We start from the raw sequence: 27,260 nt of genomic DNA on the forward strand, positions 1-27,260 counted from the left end.
TGAACGAACTTTTAGATTCAAATAACAAAATCTCAAGAGTGTGCTTCACTCAGAACAAGTAATTCCTATCCTTCCTGCCTCATTAGCACTTGCCTTCCTTGAGACAGTAGCTTTTCCAGGAACTCCCTCCCCAGATCACTTTCACTAAGCTCAGGCTTCGGTTCGCTAAGCTCCGAGCTTTAGTGAGTTTCCCTATTGCCTTCTGAGACCTCTCGGAACAATTAAAGGCCCCTAGAGCCAAAAGGTCTTAGGTTGCAAATTCCTCAAGGATGGGAACCAGGTGTGTGCTTTTTCTTAACTAAAAGATTACTCCCTGACTCTCCCCAGGGTGCAAGGATTAGCCAGGTAATTGTTCAGCCTTCCACCTCAAGTTGCACGCATAGAGATAGTCAAAGTATTAGGTGAATTCCTGGTAGTACGGTAGTCAAGCAAAAGTATGTATTTTGCATACTTTTGTAATGAGAAACAAAAGATTGGCCATTGTTTGTCATACGCTGGGCACTAGGGTAACAGGCTTTTACACGCACATCTCTTTTGATAATTAAGTGCAATAACCCTGTATTTGGGGTCAATATTAACATTGACTTTTTAAATCAGTGAATAGCCTCAAAGAAGTAATTTTTGTAACACAGCCAGGAAGTGGCAGAGCAATGACCAAGACCTAGCTGTCTGACTCCAAAGCCTTGATTTTATCCTCTACTCTGCAACAGCAAACAGACCAGAAAATGTAGCATTTCATTTGGCTATCATATGGGTAAATATTTAAGTAAAAGATAACATTCAAGGCTGGTGAGATAAAAAGGGTACTCTCAGACATGGTGAGTGGGGGTGTAGACTGAAACTACGTGTTTAGAAAGCAATTTGGCACCTGTGATTCAAACTATAAAAATGTTCATCCTCTTGTAAGCCCTAATCCCGTATCTGGGATTCTTTCTGAATGAAATCATCTGAAATAGAGCAAAAGCTTTATTCATAAACTCTAGATCACAATATTATTTATAGGATGCAAAAATTAAACATGGAAACTAAATAGCTTAAAAGTAACTATAAATGTTCTGTAGCATTTTGGGTAACAACCTTAAATGCTTGTGTCATGTGTATAACATCATGGCATATTTTTTGTAGCATTAGAAGGAGGGAACCAGTTATGAAACCATCCATGCAGTATGATCACATGTATGTTTAAAAAACAACAACAAGGGGTCACTTGGGATGGCTCACCGAGTTGGGCGTCCAACTCTTGGTTTCTGCTCAGGTCACAATCTCCAGGTTGTTGGGCTCTAGGTTCAGCTCTGCGCACAGCATGGGAGTCGGTTTGAGATTGTGCCTCTCCCTCCATCCCTCACACCCGCCCCCACCCCTCCACCTCATGCCCACACTCTCCATCTCTCAAAAAAAAAAAAAAAAAAAAAGCATGAGGTGTTAGAAGAATGAGTCAGATTGAAACCCAGTGTGTTAGCTGGGTGCTTTTCCATAGACACATTTTTTTTCCTTCATTCTATTCTTCAGTATTTTCTGTATTTACATGTGTAAAAAATATATTTTAGTTTTACTACAGTGTGTACCATCAGTGACAAGAAAGCAGCAAAATCACAGTTTCCTAAGTATGAGTCTATTCTGTGAAAAACTGATGAACTGAGCCAGCAGAACCTTATGGTTAGGGGTTAGGTAACTTCACTGTAGATGTCATCTACACACACCATTGTTTTTGTTTTGTTCTTTATGTCTAAATATATGCATCTTTAATGAAATATAAACAATTCCACTGAAACTTTTCTTTCTCAGTTTTATTCCAACATTTCAGATTTCAAGGGGAAAAGTTCACACGTTTGCAGAAACTACATTTTTTCAGAAAAATAATCTGATGATATTATCAGTAGTTACAAAAATTTTATATAGCACCTACCTAATATGTGTAAAAAAGAAAGACCAGAGGCACCAGGGTGGTATAGTCAGTTAAGCAACTCTTGGTTTCAGCTCAGGTCACGATCTCAGGGCCATGAGAGCTTCTCTCTCTCTCTCAAATAAATAAATCTTAAAAAAAAAAAAAAAAAAAAAAAGGAACGGAAGCTATCTATTACAATCTATTACTAACTCTTCTATGCTACAATCCTATTGCCCTCCACCATAACATATTGACTAATTCTGAATTCTGGAATTCCACTGATAGTTACAAAGCATTTGTCTCAATAGTGCACATAAATTTCCTTCTTGAAGAAACCACATTTTTACAAGTGTGGTTTGTCAATGGAAGGTTTTCCACCCAGAATAAACTTTGAGTTCCAGGCCCCTTGTTAGTTTGAGTAAGACTAGGCCCTCTGGATTCAGTAATGAGAATGGCAAACAAACATTTGTGCAATATGAGCTATAATAGAGACACATAGTATCAAGTGAAACAGAAAAGAAGTACAGTTAACTTTGCTAACCAGAGAGGTACGCTGAGATCTGTCTGGGAAGATCAGTTTGCCCTTCATCCTTAAGAAAGTAGAAATTCATACAAGGTAGGAAGAAGGGGAATAATGTGACCCTCTTTGTGTTAGTAAAGTAACTGGCAGCCATGTCTATTACTGGAAGAGTGGGTCCATGACACAGTATTCGGTTAAGATCACCGGGGTCACCGCAGACAGTTTTGCTGTAAAAGTCCAGGGAGGAGAGAATGAAGGACTGACCCTGGGAGGTTCTGAAGATGAAGAGGAAATCGAATCCTTTAAAAATTTTATAGATAGGCTTTGAGGAGTCAGAGTAAAGGAGATATGATTGTAGGCTCTTCAATGGGTCATTAACTAGGGAGTATAAAAGAAGGAGAGGTCAAGACAATTAGGCAAGTTACAGGGATGCTGATTTTAAGTGTCTATGGGTAATCTAGAAATAAATGTACATTTAGCAACTGGAAATAAGAACTATGGTGAATGAGACATCAATCAATTCTCATTAAATAAATGAACAGCAGTAACATACTTAAAACAGGCCTTTTATTTCCAACTGTGTCTTTGGAAAATTTTGTTCAACTCAAGGATTTGAATATTAAATATTAGATATTAAATTAATCCTTTAATCATTTACCTTTAGATTAATCATCATTAATCATTTAAAGAGTAAGCATCATTTACCATAAAAAAAGTATTCACCATTTTTTAAAAGCTATAAAGATGTAAAATCACAACTATATCAAAAACCTATAGAGAGGGCAGCCCAGGGGGCTCAGTGGTTTAGCGCCACCTTCAGCCCAGTGCCTGATCCTGAGGACCCGGGATCGAGTCTCATGTCGGGCTCCCTGCATGGAGCCTGCTTCTCCCTCTGCCTGTGTCTCTGCCTCTGTGTGTGTGTGTGTGTGTGTGTGTATGTATGTGTCTCATGAATAAATAAATAAAATCTTAAAAAAAAAACAACCTATAGAGAGAAATGCAAAAGAGAATTTTCTATTATGACCTTGACATTTCATACTATTCCCATTATCCTGCATACTTAAATACATATTCACAGTGTGTTCACCAGTATAATGGCCCTCAGTAAAAACAGAGTAAATAAAACTACCTTATCATCTGCTTTGTATGCCTAGTAGGCCATACAAATTTAATTGCTGATATAAGCTATAAAATTTCAGTACAGTCAACAGAGGTTTGATGGGTAATGTACCTATAAGGAAGACTCAAGAAACCACAAGTCTGCTCCTACCTTTATTCTCTCCCTATCAAAGATTAAATTACATAAGTACATAATTCATAATGTATTCACAGATATGAGCATATTAATCTTCAACAGAGACAAAGTAAAAGTTATTACTTAATCCTCTCTGCTTATATGATTTTAAAAAGCCAGTTTAGCTTGTGATAAAAGGCAATAAAATTTCAGAGGTAAGCAATAGAGTGGAAAGAGTCTAAATGAAGGAACCCATAACTTTGGCTTTATTCCCAATTCCTATAAACAGGTTGCTAAGTGACCCTGGAAGATCCAATGAACTCTTCTGTAACTTACTTGCAAAGACTATGAAACAAAGGAGAATGTGACACCTGTTGTGCCTTTCCAACAGCTTGTCTGAAGAGGGCTGGGATTTTCAGGACTAGAAGAAGATCTCAAAGAGCAATGACTCCCCTCTCCAATAAGTAGTATTGTGAAATGGCCACCCCATCAAAAGTGGCTTCCTCCCACTGTGTGAGAGCTCCAGGAAAAAAAACAATTTAAAGAAAAAAATGTGTATCGACTCCCAGTTTTCTATTAAATAGGGAGCTAGATTAGACCAACCCTCCTGTACACTTTCTTCAAGCTCTAATATTCTTCAACTCTGACTCTGATTCACCCATAAAATATTTGATTCTCATATATAACATGTAATTTCCAGAATTTATCATGTATCTTAAGATCTAGGCAGAAAGTATTTATGTACAGAGAATCATTTCATAGTGTTTCATAATTTTTGACCCAAATATCTATTAGTTTATGACTCAATAAGCTTTGTGCATTATTAGACTGTCCTTGTCTCATTACAGAGATCTAAATGAATAGTCACCCTTAGAACTTTAGCACTGAGTGTTCCAGACAGCTGTTTTCTAGTTTTATAACACTTCAGTTTTATTTTAATTTAGTTAAATGTATACAACAGTTGTTATTTACTATTGAGGAAAGGTGCCTGGCAGTCTTTGAAGTGCCAAGTGTAGAAGACTTAAACTTTACTGTGGTGGTTCTAGGATGCATCTGCATATTATTTGATATGCCTCCTTTAAGAGGTAGGGTCTAATTCCCCTCCTCTGTGAGTGTGGACTGGACTTAGCGACTTGCTTCTAACATAGAAAAGTGGAATTGATGGTATATGACTTCTGAGACAAGATCATAAAAGGCGCTGCAGCTTCCTCTTCATTGACTCTCTCTGGGACCACTTGCCTTGGGCCAAGCCAGAAGCCATGTCACCAGGACACTCAGGAGTCTGTGGAGATGCCCATGGGGTAAGAACTGGAGGTCTCCTGCCAAGAGCTGTGAGGACCTGAGGCATTCCTCTAACAGCTGTGTGAGTAGGCCACTGTGGAGGCAGATGAAACTTCTAACCCCAGGCAAGCTGTCAGGTGACTGCAGCCCCTGCCAAGAATCTGAATGCCACCACTTGAAAGACCCTACACCAAAACCACCCAGCTCAGCTCCTCCTGATTCCCTGACCCACAGGAACTATGAGATAGTAACTGTTCTCTTAAGTTACTAAGGTTTGGGTAATTTTCTATGTAAAAATAGATAACTAAAGCATTTACCTGTAAAGATTTCCACTCAAAAAAAAAAAAAAAAAAAGATTTCCACTCGAGTTAGGGTACTCTATTTTCAAAAAATGATTGAATTCTATAATTCAATTATACAAATTTAAATCTGGACTGGACTTCAAAGAAAAGTCTGCCTCTTATTTTGCAGAAGAAGAAAATAGGACCTGTAGGTCTATTTGAAATCTGTATGCTTTCATTATTCCCTAACTCAACCGGAAATGTAAGAGCCCGCCGTAACACTGCCCTCTTCTTTACCTCCTTCACACCCAGCTTATTGCTTAATCCTATTGCTTTGACTCCTCTTGCCTCAGTCTAATTTTTCCTATCTCTACCATCCCAACTAGATCAGACGATAGTTATCTCTTCTGGACCAGCAATAGTAGCGTTGTAACTGTAATAGCGTTCTCATGTCAGCTTGTGTCCCCTATAATTATTTTTGAATATTGAATCCAGAGTTAATTTGTTGAAATGTAATTATGATTATCTCACATCTCCTTCCCATCTCCTTCCCCCAGACCCATTTGTTGACCTCCTATTATTGCCCATTGGTTTGCACTCATCCTCCAAGCTCAAGCAATTCTGACTGTATAATTCCTACCTAGAATACGCCTGCTGTCCCATCCGGGCCACTAGGACTTTGCAAATATAATTCCCTCTGCCCCATTTATCTAGTCGACACCTGATTATCCTTCAGATCTCAATCACAATCAAGCCTGTACTAACCACCCTGCTACCCTGGTACAATCTCCCTGTGACTTTTCTTTGTAGTACTTCAAGGCAGTTGTATTGTTAATTCACAGATTTGTTTTTAATTGATGTCTGTCCTCTCTATTAGACAAGTCTGTAAATGTAGATACAATGTCAATTTCTTTTCACCTTTGTGCCCTAGCACTTACCACAAAGTCCAGAGCTTTATATGGTGTTCAATAAATATTTGTTGAATGAATGTAACTATGCAAGAAGTTAGTGTGAGACTAAAATCTAGGTTTTCTGACTCCAACTTTCACATTAATTACAATCTGCTGCTCTCAATTTGGTGTACTCCAGTCTGAGAACCAATGCAATGCATTTATTAAGTGCAAAGAAAATCACTGATATTTTTCAAATATTGTTTTTGGCAACACTAATGGTATATAATATCTAGGCATGATTACTGTATTAAAATGACAGAGTTCTTGTGCAGGCTTGATTACTTTGAGACCTTGCCACTTATTTCCTGAAATACATCTGTGATGGTTAATTTTATGTGTCAATTTGACTGGTTTAAGGGATACCCAAGTAATTGGTTAAAAAAATGTATTTTCAGGGGGTTATGCCTGTGAAGGTATTTCTGGCAGAGGTTTAACATTTCATTTAGTGTATTGAATGAGATCTGCCTTCACTAGTATGGGTGGGTATCAACCTACTGGGAGTCCAATTGGAACAAAAAGGTGAAGGTAGGGCTAATTCTCCTTCTTTTTGAGTTGGAATATCCATATTCAGGCTCCAGGACTTATGCCAGAGGCCCCATTGTTCAGGCCTCTGACCTTGGACTGGGAGTTATACCACTGGACTGTGAATCTCGGGCCTTCAACTCAGACTAAATTATACCGCTAGCTTTTCTGGTTCTCCAGCTGGCAGACAACAGGTCATGGGACTTCCTGGCCTCCATAACTGCATAAGCCAATTCCTAGAATAAATCTTCTCATATATTTATCTACTGGTTCTGTTTTCTCTTCAGAGCCCTAACTGGGTACAATAGCCATTACTTGAAACAATTCAAAAGCAACTTTCACTATAAATTGCTTTTACACAATAGGAGGGTTAATAAATTAGGAACTATGGTCCATCCTAATCCCTGCCAGTCGGCCTGTGGCCTGCCAGGTTTCATTTGTGGCCCAGAATATTCTAGAAGCCTTACCTAGAGGAGTGAGCAAGGCTTCAGTGGGCTTGTACCAGAGGTGCTTCTAGACACTCTGGAAAAGAAAAGAAAAAAATAAATAAAACTAAGTAACTGAATGTATGAATGCCTTTTTATTCAAGAAGAATATATATGTAATGATTACAGAAAAGATGGAGAGGCTGTCTGAATCAGAATTGGCTGTTTGGGGGAAATACCTAGCTATTCCTCGTAACTATGTGTGAAGAAAGGGGGCAAACTGTATAGGCCCTTTGTAAACTCACTGGGGTCCTTGATTTAATCCAGTTATGAATCTTGCAGTACTTTCAGATGGGGACTAATTTTCAGATCACCGTGCCTCTCTGTTCCCTTCCTCAAAACTCCTCTGGGCATTGCGATCTGATTTGAAAAGAGGGTAGCCAGGGTGGCCCTGAAGCATTGAGGTGGTGACTGGTGACTGTCCAATGCTCTGACCTACTCTCAGCTACATGTTAGACATGGTGGCTTCCAGGACACATTGCAGGATGTTATGGTAAGTTCCTCAGAGGAAAAATAAATAAAGAATGGCTTTCCCAACTACTGAAAGACCTTTGGTTGAAAGGTATGGTATAAAGTACTTCGGAATCTGAAAGGTTTTTCTTTTTCCGGTGGAAATGACTTTGAAGGATGGCTCAATGCTGAGGCTAACTTGTAGAAGCTTATTAAAACATATTTAACGGAGTGCTTGGGTGGCTCAGTCAGTTAAGGATCTGCTTTCAGCTCAGGTCGTGATCCAAGGGTTCTGGGATGGAGGCCCATGGGCTCCCCGCTCAGTGAGGAGTCTGCTTCTCCCTCTTCCTCTGCCCATCCCCCTTTGTTTGTTCTCTTTCTCTCTCAAATAAATAACTTAAAATCTTTAAAGTAAAAACCATAATGGTATGCTGCAACCAACTGAGGTGTATAATCATGTTTCCACTGGAATATATACAGGAGTTTTCAACTTGAGATGACAAATGCGTGTACCTTTTTTGACTGATTGAAATTCATCCATTCATTTATTTAACTGTCACTTAATCACTGACCCAACACTTATTGAGCATTGACTATGTATGTTGTAGGTTCTGTTCTAAGTTCTGGGAATACAAGATTAGCAAGACTATTTCTCCCCCAAGAAACTCAGGCCACTGGGAAGCACAACGTGACAAACAAAAAATTACAAATCACATGCTCTAACCAAGCCTTGTCCTCAGAGCTCCAGGCTCATCTATTCATTTCCTGCTTAGCTTCTCCACTTGGCACCCAGGGGCACCTCAAATCTAACCTTCCCAGGCTAAATGCATCATTTTTTCTACCTTCTCTAGCAAACCTCCTCCTCCCCTCTTCCTTGTCCTCGTTTGTGTGTGTTCCATCTCAATTTTTGAAGCCATTTCCTAGCCAGACCTCCATCCTAGAAACCTGAGAATAATTCTGAACCCATTCAGCTCTGGATTTCCATCAGTAATCAACTCCTGTGAATATTGTCTCTTATAGAGTTCTATAGCCCACCCACTCCTCCCTAACTCTGCTTCTGTTTTAATCTAAAATGCTGGTTAACTTCCCACCTGGAATCCCAGGCCAATACTCTGACCCTCTCAAACACATCATTCACAGAGTGTGATTCCCTGGGTTTTCTAATCGGACAGCTTAGCACAGAGCCTGACCCACGGTAAACATTACTGTAATTAACATCAAGTGTTAATGTAGATGAGAAGTACTGACAGTTCAGCTTTCTGAATGGAGAGTGTTTTGTTGTATGCTAGTCTGGAATGTCAGTATTCTGTTATCTCAAAGGCAACCAGGTCACTGGACATCTGGCTCACATACCCTAAATTTAGAAGAGATGATAAAATGTAATGGTGAAAACATTGACGTCTGGATCCAATGCTGCCATGTAATGCATCTAAAATAACACTGATGCTATTTTTTCTTCCTTTCATGTCATTCACACAGAATGCCAATTTTCTATTTGAACGGTTAGGATTAAGTTTAGCAGAAAGTGACAGAAAACCCCAAATAATAGTCTTTTAAAAGGACAGAAACTTTTCTTTCTCAAAATGATATCCAGATAGGCAGTCTAAAGCTGGTGTGGTGCCTGCCCATTCACCAGAGACCCCAGCTGCTCTTGTCTCTGTGCTCTGCCATCTTCAACACATGACTTCTACTTCATTGCAAAAAAGCTGCTCCAGCTCCTGCCATCACATTTGCATCAAAGCCAGGAAAGAGGAGTAGAGACAAAGAGAAGGCATGTCCATTCTTAGGTGCGCCTGGGTGGCTCAGTCAGTTAGATGTCTGACTTTGGCTCAGGTCATGATCTCAGGGTCCTGGGATCGAGTCCTGATTGGGGTCCACGCTCAGTAGGGAATCTGCTATCCCTCTCCTTCTATCCCTCCTCACCCCCCACCCTCTACTCATGCTCTCTCTCTCTCTCTCAAATAAATAAAATCTTTTTAAAAAGAAAAGAGAAAGGGAAAGAGGAAGAGAAGAGTATGTCTCTTCCTTTAAAGACCCTTCCCACAACAGGGAAGCCCCAGCAAAGGAGTCAGACGGTGAATGGCACAGTCATGAGGGGCGCCATCATCCTGTGGCACCTGCGTGAAGTCAGAGCACATGCAGAGCTGGTACTGCAGCAGCGGCTAGACCCAAAGAAAGGCCAAAGTCTGAGAAAGATAAGGCTTAAAGATCTCAAGTGTCACCTAGGGATGTCTAATGCAGTAGACATCTAAGTAGACTTGTCTCCACCACATTACGTTAAATTTGGGTTTCCTGTCATCGACAAAGCCTGTGTGCCTGAGTACCCAATGCCCAATACCGAAATACTGGCACCACTGAGTTAGTAGCAACAAAAGCATTTAGCCACCACCTGCTCTAGGCCAGGTGATCTGCTAAGAGCTTTACAGGTGCTATGTCACTGAATCTTCCCAACTAATGTGGCCGGAAGGTAGTATTTCTTCTTTTTCTTTTTTTATTTTGTTTTTAATTTTGTGTGTGTGGAAACAAATGGAAGTGTTAACATGACTGGTAATCAGTGAGGTCAGGATTTACACTCAGGAGATCACCCAGGGCTTAGAATGCTGCCCTGCTGCAAGGCATGAATAATGAGAAAGATGTAAAATCACTGTGGGATTTTTTTTAATATTTTATTTTTTATTTATTCATGAGAGACACAGAGAGAAAGAGAGAGGCAGAAACAGGCAGAGGGAGAAGCAGGCCCCACGCAGGGAGCCCGATGTGGGACTCGATCCCGGGTCTCCAGGATCACGCTCTGGGCTGCAGGCAGCGCTAAACCGCTGCGCCACCAGGGCTGCCTCCAGTGTGGGATTTTAAGAAGATACATTCGGGAAAGTAAACCTCATGATCTGAAACAACATGTTAGTGTCTGATGGAAAATTTAATGATTTTTTTCTTCTCCACTATAGAGTTCTACCCATCATTCCTACCCAGAAACTCAAAATGCCTTTGGTGGCCAGGTTCTCCTGCTAGTACAGATGCCCAGGGACATGTCTCCTCGCCTGGCTGGCTCTTTATTCATCCTCTCCTCCCAGAGAATCCAAGGGACACTAGTTTTCTCCTAGCATGGTCCCGCACTCCCTAGCTGAGCCTTCTTCCGTCTTTGGCCCTGAAAACGATATCTTTGTTTCTCCCTCTCTTCTTCCTCTCTATGCCAGAAACTGACTCTGAGTATTTCTGAGGAATTTCACAGCTTTCAAAAGAAGAAAAGCATATAAGGGGTTGAAATAACATCATTAAGAAATTTCAAACTTAGAAGCAGCCTTTAAAAGTTTTTTTTTAATTTAATTATTTATTTATTTATTTATTTATTTATTTATTTATTTATTTATTTATTTATTTATTTATAGAGACAGAGAGAGAGAGGCAGAGGCACAGGCAGAGGGAGAAGCAGGCACCATACAGAGAGCCTGATGTGGGACTCCATCCGGGGTCTCCAGGATCATGCCCTGGGCTGCAGGCGGCGCTAAACCGCTGCGCCACCGGGGCTGCCCAAAAAAGTTTGATGGCTATGCCACTTACTCATTTTTCCTTGGAATACAAACATAACTAGATCAGACTGTCCAAGGTTCCTTCTTTCTCTGGCCCATCATTCTGGTAAAAACTGGATCCAGACAATCCAATTCCTTGATCCCTCATCTACTTGCAGGGCTGAAGCCCCTGGGATTGGCTTCCTCTGATGAGGAAGGCATCATCCTTCTTCCCACTCCACCCAGGCTCCTTGGTAAGTCTGAAGGCCAAAAAGTATAGTTACTGACAAAGCAGGCTGACAAAGGCTCAAGGACGATTTATTTAAATTTCAAAGAAAACTCAGACTGCTCACCTTTACTGTCAATTCATTTTTCGTACTCAAAGTCATCTTGGGCTATTCTGACAGTAACATCTCAGCCCAAGGAGTCTTTCCTTGATGGTAGTTTTACTCTCCCCATTTTCTTGACTCCAAGATAACAACCACCTCCTCATTCAGCATATTTTGGCTAAAAGCCTGCAGGGCCAGACACCATGAAAGGCAGGGGGTGTGAGGTACTTGCCTCGCATACTTTCAACACCACTTCTCATCATCTCAACATGTTTTCATACCATACTGCAACATCGAATGAATATGCACATTGTTTACCTTTAACTCGGAGTTTAGATCATGTCTTTGATAGGCTCCTGTGGACCTAATTCGAAGCATGTGCACTCACTCTTTGGTACCAAATAGTACAACTTTTTGTCTGCTTCTTTACCATCTTTCTTTCCAAATATCCCACTAAAAGCTGATGTAACATAACCTATGGATGTTGGCCCTACCTGAATTATCTTGAGGGTCATGGGACCTAATGCATCACAGACTGTCTGAGGCTACACCATTCAGTGCTGCTAGACCAGCAGGGACACATCAATCATTTGGGTAAAGGTCAGAATCATCAAATAAACACCTAGAAGACTCAGCATTCTGTTAGAATTCACAAAAAATGAAAAGATCCCAGCACCTGACCTGTGTCTTAGCTTTGTCCCTGATATAACACAATTAAAAAACAGGGAATCTATTTTTTAGATTTATCTAAAAATCTATTTGTGACAGGGATCTAAACAGGCTATACATCCTAGAATGACTCTTTAGTTTTAACTATTCAGTCTATAAAATTATACTTGATATTTGTAGCTAAGTAATTGTCACTTCTTACCAGATGACAATTTCTACTGGCGACCTATAATTAAGTGAAAAAGAAAAAAGCCAAACACATTACATGAAAAAGAAAGAAAATTCACCATTTCACAAACTGCCTTACAGGGCTACCTGGGTGGCTCAGTTGGTTGAGCCTCCGACTTTTGATTTCAGCTCAGGTCTTGATCTCAGGGTCATGGAGTACCGGGCTCCATGCTGGGTGCGGAGCCTACTTTAAAAAAAAAAAATTTACAAAATTTCTATGTGTTCATGTATCAGAATCAGAGATTACTTATAGAAGGTAATCTGTATGTTAGCAAAAGAAATATTGTGAGATTGACAAGAATTGTAATGCAATGTTAATTAATTTTTTTTAATTTTATTTATTTGTTTATTCATGAGAGACATAGAGAGAGGCAGAGGGAGAAGCAGGCTCCCTGCAGGGAGCCTGCTGTGGGACTCGATCTCAGGACCCCAGGATCATGCCCTGAGCCAAAGGCAGATGCTCAACCACTGAGCCACCCAGGTGCCCTGTTAATAAGTGTGAACAACACTACTTGTCTCATAAAAGTGATGCGTTGGTTTTCACTTTTTTGAAAAACTGACTTCTATCTTTTAAGAAGGATGTCATATCAAAATAATAATTTCCTTCAAGGAATTTCCTTATTCCCTTAACCGTGGGGAGAAAATTATGTTAAAATGTAAAACCTCTGTAAGTTCAATACTTTAGAGAATATAGTAAGATAAATGCTCTCACATAATTTTATGTATTTCCAATAGAGATGTAAGGTGGTACAATATTGCTGAAAAAGTTTGACACCATGTCAGGAGTCCTTAATATAGTCTTATTAGTCTTTGATCATTAATTCATTTCTAAGAGTTTATACTAAAAAAAATAAAGGTTTAACACACACACTTACAGAGATGTTTAATATATATTAGTGCAAATATATAGTGCACAGCATAATATAGATTAGTGCAAACAAGGACAACCTAAATGTCCCCAAACAAGGAAAGTTAAAGAAATTATGGCATATCCATTATAATGTAATGTTTATTACACATGAGAAAAATTGTATTTTTGACAATTACATGTAAAATATAATTACATGTAAAATGCTTGTAAATGTAATACTACAATCAAGACACAAAACATGGCATGCACTATAATCCCAATTTTAAAAATTATGTTTATATATTCATGAAGAAGTCTGAAAAACAAAAATAGTAGCTGTTATTCCTAAGTGGTAGGAAATATACTTAATATTTAAAAAATATTTTCCATATTTTCTGAAGTAACCTTTTTTTAAAAAGATTTTATTTATTTATTCATGAGAGACAGACAGAGAGAGAGAGGCAGAGACACAGGCAGAGAGAGAAGCAGGCTCCATGCAGGGAGCCCGACATGGGACTCGATCCCAGGTCTCCAGGATCAGGCCCTGGGCTGAAGGTGGCGCTAAACCGCTGAGCCAATCTGAGCTGCCCTCTGAAGTAACTTTTAATGATAAAATATTATTAAACCGCATTTTAACACCTTAAATATAATTTTAACTTAACAATATAATTATCGTTTAAATACTGTAAGCAAAAAATTTTGAAATACTGGGTGAAGCTATGCAAACTTTGATTGCTAACATTACATAATTCATGAACAAATTGGGAGGAATAAAAAGAATAGTGTTTAACAAAGCATTTTTTTTGCTTTATCGAGCTATATTTTCCATATAATAAGTTGCATATATTTAAGGTATAAAATGTGATGAGTTTTAACATATTTATACTCTCATGAAACCATCACCATAGTGTGGATAAGGGATGTTAATACTGTTATCCCAAAATGTTTCCTGGTGACTTTTCATAATCTATTCCTCCCTTCCCCCCAACTGAGGAAGTTCTGCTTGACTTTATGTATGTGTACCTAATTTGCTTAAACAAATATCTTCATAAGGATGCCTGGGTGGCTCAGTGGTTTGGCCACCTTCAGCCCAGGGCATGATCCTGGAGTCCCGGGATTGGGTCCCACATGGGGCTCCCTGCATGGAGCCCTCTGCCTGTGTCTCTTCCTCTCTCTCTGTCTCTCATTAATAAATAAAAATAAAATCTTAAAAAAAAAAAAAGCTACCATGAACACTGTGTACAAAATCTCTGTGTAGAATCACTGTCATTTCTTTGAGTAACTGCCCAGGAGTGGAATGGTTGGGTCAAATTATAGATACAACTTATGAGGAAACCGTTTAAAGTTTTCACAGTGCTTGCACCCTTCACATTTCTACCGGAGAGAATTCACTTGCTTCCTAGTCTCACAAACACTTGATATTGTCAGTCTTTTTCATTGTTGCCACTCTAATGATTGTGTAGTCATAGCTCATTCAGATTTTAATTTGTAATTCATTAATAGCTCATGAGGACCTTTTAACTTGTTGTCATCCATATATCTTCTTTTGCTAAAGTGTCTGTTCAAATATGTTGCCCATTTCAAATAAAAGTTACTTTCTGATTGGTTTATAAGAGATATTTTTATATTCTAGATAAAGTACTTTGTACGTAAAGGTTTTGTGAAGATTTTTCTCACAGTTTGTGGCTTGCTGTTTCATTTTTATGGCAGTCTTTTAAAGAGCAAAAGGTTTTTATTCTGATGAAGTACAATTACTGAATTTTCTTCTTTTTCACTCTGTGCCTTTGGTGTCATTTTTTAAAAGATTTTATTTATTTATTCATGAGAGATACAGAGAGAGAGGCAGAGACACAGACAGAGGGAAAAGTAGGTTCCCTACAGGGAGCCTGATGCAGGACTCAATCCCAGGACCCCAGAATCATGACCCAAGCCAAAGATAGTCGTTCAACAATTGAGCCACCCAGGTGCCCCATTGTGTCATATTTAAGAGCTCTTCAACAAACCAAAAGTCATTAAGATTTTCTCCTGTATTTTCTTCTAGAACTATTATAATTTTAATTTTATACTTAGGTCTACAATACATTTCAAGTTAATTTTTGCATATGTTGTAAAGTATGTTTTGAGGTTCCTTTTTGAGGGGTATGGTTATCCAATTTTTCCAATACTATTTATTAAAAAGATTTTCCTTTCCTCATTGAATTACTCTTGTGGAAAATCAATTGAATCTGGACACTCTCTTCCTAAATGTCTATTTTATGCAGGCCAATTCCAAACAACTTTGATTACTGTAGATTCATGGTAATTTTGAAACCAAATGGTATATATCTATCAACTTCATTCCTTGTTTGAACCTATTCCAGGTACTTTGCATTTTCATATGAATTTTAGAATCAGTTTACTAATTACTACAGAAGAAAAGAATATTGATTTTGACTGGGATGTCAATTTCAGAAGAATGGACATTTTAACAATATTGATTCTTCTACTTTATGAAAACACTTCATGTCTTCATCAGTTTAAGTCTTCTCTAATTTCTCTTAGAAATGTTTTATAAGTTTTGATGTATAGGTCTTACCATGTTTGGTCAGATTTATCCCTAAATGTTTAATACTTTTTTTAAAAAAGATTTTATGTATTCATGAGAGACACAGAGAGAGAGAGAGAGAGAGAGAGAGGCAGAGACACAGGCAGAAGGAGAAGCAGGCTCCATGCAGAAGCCTGATGTGGGACTCGATCCTGGGACTCCAGGATCCTGGGTGGAAGGCAGGCGCTAAACTGCTGAGCCACAGAGATCCCCTAAATGTTTAATACTTTTGATGCTCTAAAAATGGCATTGATTTTTTTAAATTTCAAGTTGAGACTGTTCTTCACTAGTATATAGAAATATGCTTGGCTTTTATATATCAATCTTGTATCCTGTAACATTGCTACACAATTATTAATTTTAGCACCTTTTTTGTGATGCCATTGGATTTTCTATAGGTGATCATGCTTCCTCCAAATACAAATAGCTTTACTCCTTCCTTTCTTATCTGCATGCCTTTTACTTCTTTTTCCTGATTTATTGCACAGCCTAAGATCTCCAGTACCAACTTAAATAAGTCAGAATAGATATCCTTGCCTCCCTCATTCCCAATAGTAGGGAAAAAGTATTCAGTCTTTACCATTAAGTATGATGTTAGCTGAGGTTACCCTTTATGAGATTGAGAGGGTTCCTATTTGTATTTTGCTGAGAGTTTTGTTAGGGATGTTGGATTTTTAAACATTTTGAGCATTATTTAAGTTTGAGCAATTAGGGATCCCTGGGTGGCGCAGCGGTTTGGCGCCTGCCTTTGGTCCAGGGCGCGATCCTGGAGACCCGGGATCGAATCCCACATCAGGCTCCCGGTGCATGGAGCCTGCTTCTCCCTCTGCCTATGTCTCTGCCTCTCTCTCTCTCTCTCTCTGTGACTATCATAAATAAATTAAAAAAAAAAAAAAAAAAAAAAAAAGTTTGAGCAATTAATGGGGCATCTGGCTGGCTCAGTCAGTGGAGCATGTGACTCTTGATCTCAGGGTCCTGAGTTCAAGCCCTACAATGGGTGTGGAGCCTACATAAGTAAATAAATAAAAACAAAGAAAGAAAGTTTGAGCAATTACTTTATTTTTTTAAGGATTTTATTTATTTGAGAGAGAGAGAGGATGAGCAGGGAGGAGGGACAGAGGGAGAGGGAGAAGCAGATTCCCCGCTGAGCAGGGAGCCAGATGGGGAACTCAATCCCAGGACCCTGAGATCATGATGTGAGCCAAAGGCAGACACTTAACCGACTGAGCCACCCAGGCACTCCAAGCAATTACTTTAATATAACCTTAAATTTTGCACCAAATACATATAAGAGTAAGTCATGTTTTAATTTTTTTCGTAATTTTTTCAATGGATTTATAGTATGTCCAACTAATAAAAATGAGTTTTCTTACTAGTATTAAAAAACAAATTCTCAGCTTTATGACAGCTTCAATAATAAACAGAACCTTAAGTGATTTGAGGTTGAGGACTATTGTCTCTCACAACAAACAATTAAAATTTTAGTTTGGATATATTGTGACAATAAGAGAAGTTAATTAGGCAGCAATTACTGCAATGTGCTAATAAACACAGATATCTGGTTTCAAAGACATATGTGTGTGACAAGGACTCAAGTTATATACTGATGTGTGGGTAGCAGTGCTATCTCTGCTCTGTGCTAATTTTTGAGTGGAGGCCAACCTGCCATATAGGCTTCACAGTGTTCCTTATTTATTGTATCAGGGCATCACAAAACACATATTTTAAGGGACTTGAGCTAAGGTAAATTCAGCCTTGATGTAGACTAATGAAGTCAAAAGAACCATTGAGAATAAAATTCCCCAAACACCCAGAATCAAAAAGCTGATATGAAAGACCCATTGTTTCTTATCATAGGTGCATAATGTACCATTTTATGAAAATATACAAAGATAGTATCATAACTTCTAGGCAGATTGTCAGGAAATCCTACTTTAAAAAAAGAAAGCAAAGAGCCACACCTAATTTACTATTATTTGAAAAAAAATCCATTGGTCTGTGTGATAAACCCTAAAATAGACTGATTATATACCTGGCTAGTAGCCAAGCCATTCTTTTGTGAATTCTAAGATAGTGGACCTTCATTGTTCTGTTTGTTATCATTGCCAATTCCTATCAGACTGATCTTCAGTAGTTATGTGGGCTTCTGCCATTTATCAAGTCTTAGGATTAAAAGTCTCTACTTGTCCAAAACAACAATTCATTTGTTTAGTAAACACACATTTGATAAAATTTGCAAGGTTCACCCATAATTGGTAAGCCTCCACTATTTCTAAGTGGAAGAAAATAGTAAAATCAGCTACATTTATTTGTAGTAGAGACATCTCCTCCCTTCTTTAATTTGGCAATGAATCATTTTAGATTTCACTAAAATACAAATTTTGTTATTTAAAGGAAGTCATATTTGGTAAGACGTATGATAACAAACTCCAGCACATAGAGTTGGTGACACTGTTACAAAATTACAGAACCTTTAATAAATTTATTTTTATTGGTGTTCAATTTGTCAACATACAGAATAACACCCAGTGCTCATCCCGTCAAGTGCCCACCTCAGTGCCCGCCACCCAGTCACCCCCACCCCTTGCCCACCTCCCCTTCCACCCCTAGTTCATTTCACAAAATTACAGAACCTTAAAGCAAAAAGGGACCTGATTTCATGTGGGAATAACTTCTTGCAGAATTCTTATGCCTGCTCTGGTCTTCTAGAGATGAAGATTTCATTGTGTCCTTTGGTCTTTGTATCATTTAACTTCTGTACTACCAGGCTCATGAAGTTCTTTTGCCAAAATTTCTTTCTCCATTTTAATCACAAAATCCTTCAGGTCTGCCCTTTATAGGAATAGGAACAATTTTCTCAGTGAGACTCTAACCCACTAAACTGCATCCCGACAATCTCTAAATGTGGTTTTTATAAAACAACGATAACATCAGCTCGGAGATTATCCCATATATACTTGTAAGTGTGTTTCCTTTTGATTTGGGTGCCTGAGTCTACATGACAAACTAGACTGCAAAGGAGAACAATGAAAATAGGAAGACAAAAAAAACTTACAATCAGTTCCGAAACGCACTCTGGAAAGTTATTCTGAAAAGTGAGCAAAGAAATAAAAAGTAACAAAGAGAAAGACAGGAAGGAGGAATGTAAATATTTACATATTAGTCATAGAAAATCATAATAAATTTTTGTTAATGCCATACTTTACTTGCTTAGATTCTGCAGAAGAGATGAAGGAAAGACAATATATAAAATCTTAATACGACGAAAGACAATACATCTTTTCTAAAGGTAGAAAAAGACTTCTAAAATGTCCCTTAAACTCTAGCAATTTGAGAGTTGTGTAAGTGGCCCTGTGTCCCCTTAGAGGAGCCAGGCACTCTCCGTCAGTGTGAACTTCCTCTGGCTTCCTCAAAGCTCTTAAACATCCCAGGAGTTCACAGCAATACTTGTCCGTGAGTTCCATGGCTCATCCCTGGACCTGAGTGAGTCCTGATGTTCTCCTCAGGGCTGTATTGTCCAAGACCTCGCTCCCTGGGAAGGAGAAGGAAAGGGCAGGGCAGGAACCAGAACAGGGATCAGAATGAGAGGGTTTGGTTACAGGGCCACGTTAATTGTGGGTGCTACCTTTGAACTCAGCCAATGCCCCCAGAATGGGTCCTTCCAGATTGCCTGTGGTTGAACCTTATTGTAGTGATCATTTCACAATATGTACATATATCAAATTATCGTGTTGTACATTTTAAACTCACACAAATGTTATACATCAGTCATATCTCAATAAAGCTGAAAGAAACTAAATAAAGGCACTGAGGACTATTTATTTCGGGGGCCATCCTGAGTTACAACGACAGGATTTCCTGTGAGAGAAGACAGATGCTTTTCTTTAGAATAATAAACATTCCACAATCCCATAGAGGCAATCTTTTGTTTGTTTCTTCAGCCTGGACAATGGGAAGTCAGAGGCCTCATGCTCAAGGTCACTGGGCAGGCACAAACTTCCAGAGCGCAAAGGAAAGGTAGAAATCCCTAGGAAGGAAGGTAGGAGTGTGCCCTGCTGCCCAGAAGGCCTCCCGGTCCCACTTCCTCTCTTTTCTCTCTGCCACCGGGTCCCTGGCTCTACTGCCACTGCCACCGCGTGGCCTCCAGAGCATTTCCACCATTTATTCTGATTTAGGTGTGGGAAATCAGTGTTCCTCTTGGCTCAGCTGGGACTTGGTTGGAACTAAAAATCAAAACAAAACAAAACGCTGAAGGAAAAGAAAGCAAATATAAGAGCAGAGAAATGGATAGGTTTACAGAGATGTTTTTTTATCCTAATCTCACCAAGGTCCAGGCTGGTTAGCTTGGCTCTGTTTGTGGAGTTTGCTGAGCTCCAGGGCTTTTTCCTGGCCTCCACACTGTCTGGCCAGATAGGGTAGAGGCTGGACTGAGCTCCTCAGATTTCTAGCTCAATGTTACTTTAGGTTTTTTAGTGGGTTTGTGTGTGTGTGTGTGTGTGTGTGTGTGTGTGTGTGTTTTGTTTTGGCCCAATGTTACTTTGGAAAAAATGATCTAGAGTGGAATCTCAGGAAGGATTTTTGGTTCCTTCTGGAACTTGCTTTTGTGTCTGTTGTCTGGGATCAGCCCTGGGATTGTCAGCTCCAGTGTGAGGCTCAACTGATCTTTCTTCACCCCACCCCACCCCACCCTCCCCTGAATTCTGTTGGCCCAGCTTTGCTTCTTTCTTTTTTTAAATTTTTAATTAATTAATTAATTAATTTTTTTGCTTCTCTTTCTACGCAGAGAAAGCATTTGCCTCCCTGACCTGCAAGGATCCTGCTCTTGATCATCAGGCATTTGTGTTCAGCACCATCCTCCAGTTAATCTTTATGACTCTGGCTCTTGGAGTCCTGCTTTGCTCTAATCCCTTTCTGCTTAGCTGGTTTGCCTCAAGTGGGTAGTTATGGCTGGGTTTATTCTTTGGGTGAAGCACAGCACATTTCCTAATTTTACTCTAAGTCAACATCTGTAGAGTGGTCTTTACATATCAATGCGATTAAGTGGAGTGATTCTATCTACATCTTCTGTATCTTCACTAATTTTCTGTCAAGTTGTTCTATTAATTCTACGAGGGGAACACTGAAATCTCCAACTGCAACTGTTGAATAGTCTCTTTCAATTCTGTTAGTTTTTGCTTCATGTATTTGGGGGCTGTTTTTAGATATTATCCTTTTACAATTATTACATCATGATTGGCTTATCAACCCAAAATCATGAGAAACATTTTCCTGAAGACATATATTAACTGATCTATCCAGTCCAGCTACTATATAGTTTGTTTGCATTACGTATCTTTTCCCACCTTTTTGTTTTCAACCTACTTGAGTCTTCCAATCCAGTGTCACAAAGTTGTCCACACTGAGACAAAGACAAAGAGAAAGCTTATATAATTTTTCTTCCTCAAAAGTTTCTCCTTGTCCAAATATAGACATCTTTCTGTTTATTCTACTTGGGATTATTTGAGCATCTCGAATCTGCAGATTGTTTTTGTTTTTTTTTTCCAAATTTGAACTTTTGGCCATTATTTCTTCAAATATGTTTTTCTTCACCACTCTGTCTCTCATCTCTTTATGGGATTCCTATTATATGTTTGATGTCGTCTCATAGGTCTTTGCGGCTCTCTTTACTTTCCTTCTATTGCTCTCTTTGGAGCTCACTTATACCTGCTTCTTGCATCTCCAAATCAGTGGTTGAACCACTGGGTTGAACCCAGCTAGTGAAAATTTTTGAAAATGTCAGTGTGGTTTTTTTTTCAACTCTAGAATGTGTGTGTGTGTATGTGTGTGTGGTTTCTATTTCTCTACTGATACCTTGAGTTGCTGAATTGTTGTCATAATATTTCCTTTAATTATTTGAATGTGTTCATTATAGTTGCTTTGAAATCTTTTCCTGATAAAGCCAACATCTGAGCTCACTAAAAGTCAGTTTCTATTAACTACTTTTCTAACTATGAGTCACTCTTTCCTGTTTCCTTGTACATCTCATAATTTTTTGTAGAAAACTGGACATTTTAGCTAATATGTTGTAGCAACTATGAATTTTGATTAATTTCTTTTTAGTACTACAGAATTTATCTTCCCTACAGTATGCAGCTGTTGACATGTTTGCTGAGATTTTAATTGTAATTTTTGTTTCTTTCAGCCTAATTTCCTAGGGTTTACTTTTAGGTCTGCATAGCTGAGTAGCCTGCCAGTGGTCTGGGCAGAGGTTGTCATCAAACAGCCAAAGGCTGTGAGGCATTCACACTCTGCTGACCCATCTGTGTGGTGGTCAGGAGGACGTTCAAAGCATGGCCATGTGTTCTAGGCCCCTTGTATTTCCTTTCTGCTGAGCTCTCTCAGGTCTTCTCTGTGCATTCATGTAGTCTCCCAGTCATTCAGGGAAGAGCTTACTTAGCATGTTAGAGATGAGTAATGCTTCAGTGTCACACTCAGATGCAAAAAGAAGTAAAAACCACAGAAGCATGAGACCCTGATAGAATCATAAAGAAGTGTCTTGGGTGAGTAAAAACTGTAGAAATTACTTATCAAATATAACTGGAAAGGAAACCATCACGAGGTCACTTACTCAGGTGCAACCAAGATGGTTCGATTGTATCTCTTAAAATACAAGGCTTACCTTACCGTATTGTGACCTGGTGGTCCTCTACATAAAGGAACTTTTCAAGATGGCATAAAATGCCCTTTAATATCTAGCACATCTTATCAGCCTTATTTTTCACTCTGTGTCCATTGTCACACTGCCATGTGGTCCAACACGTCAACTCCTGTGCTGCCATAACTCCCCTCCACATGTCCCTACTTGCCTGACCACTTTAAACACAGAGAAAATGATACACATTTTGTGATCCCATTTCTGATTTCTCAAGACAAAGTACACTCAACTTCCTTGTGTGTAATAAACGAGAAAGAAGGATGTTCAATGATACATCTTTGGCTGGCTGTGCTATGGACTGAGATTTAACTTATATCCTCATGTCCCTTCACACAACAAAATAAATAGTAGGCTAAAGATGAAATTTTAAAAAGGGAAGTATAGAAATAAAATAAGAGGGTTTTGGTTAAACATGATAGACTGAACAAAAGAATTATGTTTTTACTCCCGAAAACTCACTAAAATTATTTTAATGCCTATGGGGAGAAGGTAACAAGAAGTGAAATAGTTTCTGCCCTTGAGCTCCAGAAAGATTCAGGCATTTGAAGGCTGGGGTGTGGCACTGGGCTGAAAACAGGAGGGTTGGACGAAGGGAGTGGTTGGGATATTCACATCGCTTCCTCTACCCTAGGATTCCTTCCTCACCTCTGCAGAGGACTGGAGACCAATCCATTCCCTGGAGAAATTGAACCAGACAGGCCTTGAACTCTGGAACATTAGCATAGCTTAAAGTAGGGGGTGAGCCACCACACACTGAAAAAGGTATGTTTGGGGGGTGTCAATTTAAAGTCTTAATAATAATTAATGGGATCTCCCAGAATTCTGAGAGGCAGCCTTATAATTTACCCTTTAGACCAGAGACTGGAGGACTTTTTTTTTTTTAAAGATTTTATTTATTTATTTGAGAAAGTGACAGAGCAAGCATGAACAAGGTGGGGGGAGATGGGCAGAGGGAGAGGGAGAAGCAGACTCCCCTCTGAGCAGGGAGCTGATGCGGGGCTTGATCCCAGGACCCTGGGATCATGACCTGAGCTGAAGGCAAATGCTTAACCACCTGAGCCACCCAGGTGCTCTGATTTTTTTTTTTTATATGTGAAACTGACAAGCTCTAAGCAAAGGACTTCTATATACTGATATACAGAGGAGGCTACCCACAGAAACAGCAGCACCCCTACTTATTCTGAAACCCATCCACTGACAGTCTTGCCTCTGCATGAAAGGCTTCCAATCAGCTTTTCTTGTTTCTGGTTTCTTTTCTTTCCTTTTTTCTCCCCAGCTGACCACTAGAAATTATTCTTTATTGTGTAAGCCTTTAAACTTTAAAGCAAAAAAAAAAAAAAAAAAAAAAGTTAATTTTAGTGTTGACCAAAGCCCGGGCCTTGGGGCATTACTCAGCCTCTCTCACCTGACGGGATTCAGTGAAGAAACATCACTTACCAACCACCAGCCCTAAAATCTTGTTAGCTGAAAAGAGCCAATGCTTTAGAAGAATCTAATAGATAATTTGCCTTTGCAGTATAGAGCATTCTCATCAAAATTATTATTCCAAGTTGCCTCATCTGTGATCTAAGAGTTACCAGTACCTATTTTACTTGTAATAAATAATCCAATCCTTATGCAGAAATATAATCAAACAGTGTAAGAAAAATCTTCAAACTTGAATGGCCTCAGGAAAAGGGACACAGAGGTCATTCTACTTTTCTATTATTCGGGGGTAAAAAACAAGCAACAGACAGCAAAGGCTGTAGGGATGACAGTGCAGTCTGATGACAGGCCCACCTATGGCAGGGGCAGTGGCTGCTGAGGAGATGGTGGCTGACATGATCACGATGGGACCGGTGGCAGCTTAGGTGACAGGGCATCTCCTCATGGTCAATCCAGGAGTGATAGCAGCTGAGGTGGCTGCAGCCCAAGGACCACAGACCTTACTGGTGAGGGATGCACAGTGGCTATTGGTAAGAGGCTATAACAAAGTTGCTGTGACTACAAGTTAGGAGACCCCTTCTCTTAATTCTCAAAGGGAATACCACTGTGGGTAGACAGAGGCCCCTGGCCAACTGCAGGTAGAACTGCTTCTTGTGGTTGGAGCTGTGGACTGAGCAAGCTCTTCACAAACGTCAAGGTAAACAGTCTGTTCAACTCTACTGTGTTTATAGGTAAGCAACCTCTTCTGTGGCCCAGGAAACTGGAAAATGAGGAGGGATGAGCAGCTGGTTGCTAAAGACAGGGACCTCGGGTCTGTGTGGCCTCAGGGTCAGTGCTCTGGGGTCCCTCCCATGGGTATTGTGGGGGACAGCTCCCCATCCCAAAGTCTTGTGGGAGGAACTGGCATCCCCGGCCACCCAGGCTGGGCACCGAGAGAGAACTGGAGGGACTGGTGGTGGGGCTGGAGGCTGTGTGCGCAGGGGCTGCAGACTTGGCAGAGGCAGGCTTCTTCCACAGCCTCGAACATGGGAATACTCTTTCTGGGCCACCGACCCATTCCCCAGCGAATGGCACAAACTGGGGCTAGCCAGACACTTCCTTGTTTTTCAATTGCCCAATGCTCCAAATCCTCAGAGCTTACCCCCGTGTCTTCCTACGCACTGTGCCCATCGCTCACACACGTGTGTGCCGCCACATCTCTGGCTCCAGGAAAACTGCTTCACGCCAGTCCTCCTCCTCCTCCTCCCACCTACGGTTGGGCCAGCGTCCGCTGGGGCTTTCGGCACTGCTTACCCAGTCCTGCTCTTTTTTAAATATTTTATTTATTTATTCATAGACCCAGAGAGAGAGAGAGAGAGAGAGAGAGAGAGGCAGAGACACAGGCAGAGGGAGAAGCAGGCTCATACAGAGAGCCTGACGTGGAACCCGATCCAGGGTCTCCAGGATCACGCCCTGGGCTGCAGGCGGCGCTAAACCACTATGCCACTGGGGCTGCCCCCCAGTCCTGCTCTTGAAAATGAATTATTTTGAGTACTTTCAAGTTTGTACATTAAGAGGGTTTATATACACGTACTTATTGACAATGACCGTGGAGGCGGAAGATAGTGATGGTGACTTGCATCCAGGTAGCCGAGGGCCAGGAGGGTCTGTGCCATACATTTTTGGCCTAGGATCAAGTTAGGAGGGGAAGGGAAGCCTATCGGGAAATAGTGGAGCCACAGTGGGCCAGACTGGAGGGCCCAGAGCTGGTGATATTCAGGATCTTCAGAAAGGAAAAGAGCCAGTGTCCAGGCAGCTGATAACCCTGGGCCGTTAGTTCAGAGCCACCCCCCTCCAGACAGCCCTGCAGACAAACCCTGACCTCTTCTCTTTCAGGAACAGATATCACCTTCTTCTCCTCTTTCCTGTTCCCCGCCTACTACCTGTCAGCCAACAGCCCCAACAGCCCCAGAGTGAACGCCCCCAGGACCTGAGGCTGCAATGAAGGATAAGCCTCCCTCTCTGCCATCTGCTCACTTGGTGAGGGGGAGGGAATAGAAAGAACTGAGCATTACTCACATCCTCATTGCCACAATCTTTAGCTTGTCCCACATTTGAGAGCAGTCCCCCATAGGAAATAAAAACTGATATGGAACAAACGTGTCTTCCCAATCACCACAAAGGCAGTCTGCCAAGGTGAATGTGATGCATGCCCCTCCCAAGGTGGGATGGAAAGAACCTCCTGAAGTTTCCCGACACACAGGACTAGGGTGGCTATGTCGCCCTCTTATTTGTGTAGGCTGTACCTGATTTTTGGACAGTGTTATGGTCCTGCTAATCTTTTACACAGAAACGAGTAACTGGTCTCCTGAGCTCTGACCTGTTAGGTTTCTGTCGCCCTCTGTTTTTGCCTTTGTCCTGCTCTAGTTCATATGTTGAAACCCTGCTTCGGAAGGTGAGGGTGTCAGGAGGTAGGGCCTTTTGGGGAGATGACTGGGATTAAGTGAGGTCCTGAGTGTGAAGCCCTTGTGAATAGGAACAGTGCCCTCACACAGCTCAGGAGAGAACTTGCTTCCTCTGCTGGCTCTGCCGTGGGAGGACACTGTGAGAAGGCAGCCATGGGCAACCAGAAAAGGACTCTCCAGAGCCACGCTGGCACCCTAATCTTACACTTCCAGTCTCTGGAACTCTGAGAAATAAATGTTTATTGTTTATGTGCCACCTAGTAGATGATATTCTGTGATAGCAGCCTGGACCAGACATTGTTAGACATGGTGATTGGATAAGACTGGAGACTGGGCTCAGGACTCTCGGTAGTACTGTGGCCTCATGACACAGATCTCCAAAAATGGAACAAAGAAATAAAAATTTAAATCTGGACAGCCTACAGGACCATTAATTCAGGACATGAGTATTTTAAAATACATATATACCTTTTCTGATATACATTATTACTTTTGAAGTAAGACTGATGATTATATGGAGACATACAAAAGCAACAGGAAAATAAGCAAAAAAACCCCAAATAAATGCCAAAGAATATCAATTATATATTTGCAAACATTGTACCATAACAAATAAGGACTGTAAAGAGCTATTTATTTTCTAGCTCAAATATATTCCAAAGAAGTGAGTCTGCCATCTGCCAGAGAATTGAGGAACATTGGAGGTTGATGATGATATACTTCTGGGTCTCCTTTAGAAACCCCACTGCATTTCCCTCATAATGTACTTTTTAGTGGCAGTTCAAAGAACAAGTTATGGGATCCCTGGATGGCTCGGCAGTTTAGTGCTGCCTTCAGCCCAGGGCGTGGTCCTGGAGTCCTGAAATCAAGTCCCACATCGGGCTCCCTGCATGGAGCCTGCTTCTCCCTCTGCCTGTGTC

At 40.3% G+C, this 27,260-nt stretch overlaps 1 long non-coding RNA gene and 1 other non-coding gene across 2 annotated transcripts; both read left to right on the plus strand.

The window, feature by feature from the left end:
- Nucleotides 1–3,341: 3,341 nt before the first annotated feature.
- LOC144311220 (uncharacterized) lies at nucleotides 3,342–27,260 on the plus strand. The gene is made up of 3 exons (XR_013376794.1): nucleotides 3,342–4,940; nucleotides 23,103–23,233; nucleotides 25,772–27,260. It is a non-coding gene; the product is annotated as an uncharacterized LOC144311220 (long non-coding RNA).
- Nucleotides 7,065–7,199, plus strand: LOC144311623 (small nucleolar RNA SNORA52). Its single transcript, XR_013377219.1, has one exon. It is a non-coding gene; the product is annotated as a small nucleolar RNA SNORA52 (small nucleolar RNA).

Source organism: Canis aureus, chromosome 3, assembly GCF_053574225.1.
Source record: "Canis aureus isolate CA01 chromosome 3, VMU_Caureus_v.1.0, whole genome shotgun sequence".
In the NCBI taxonomy this organism is placed as follows: Eukaryota; Metazoa; Chordata; class Mammalia; order Carnivora; family Canidae; genus Canis; species Canis aureus.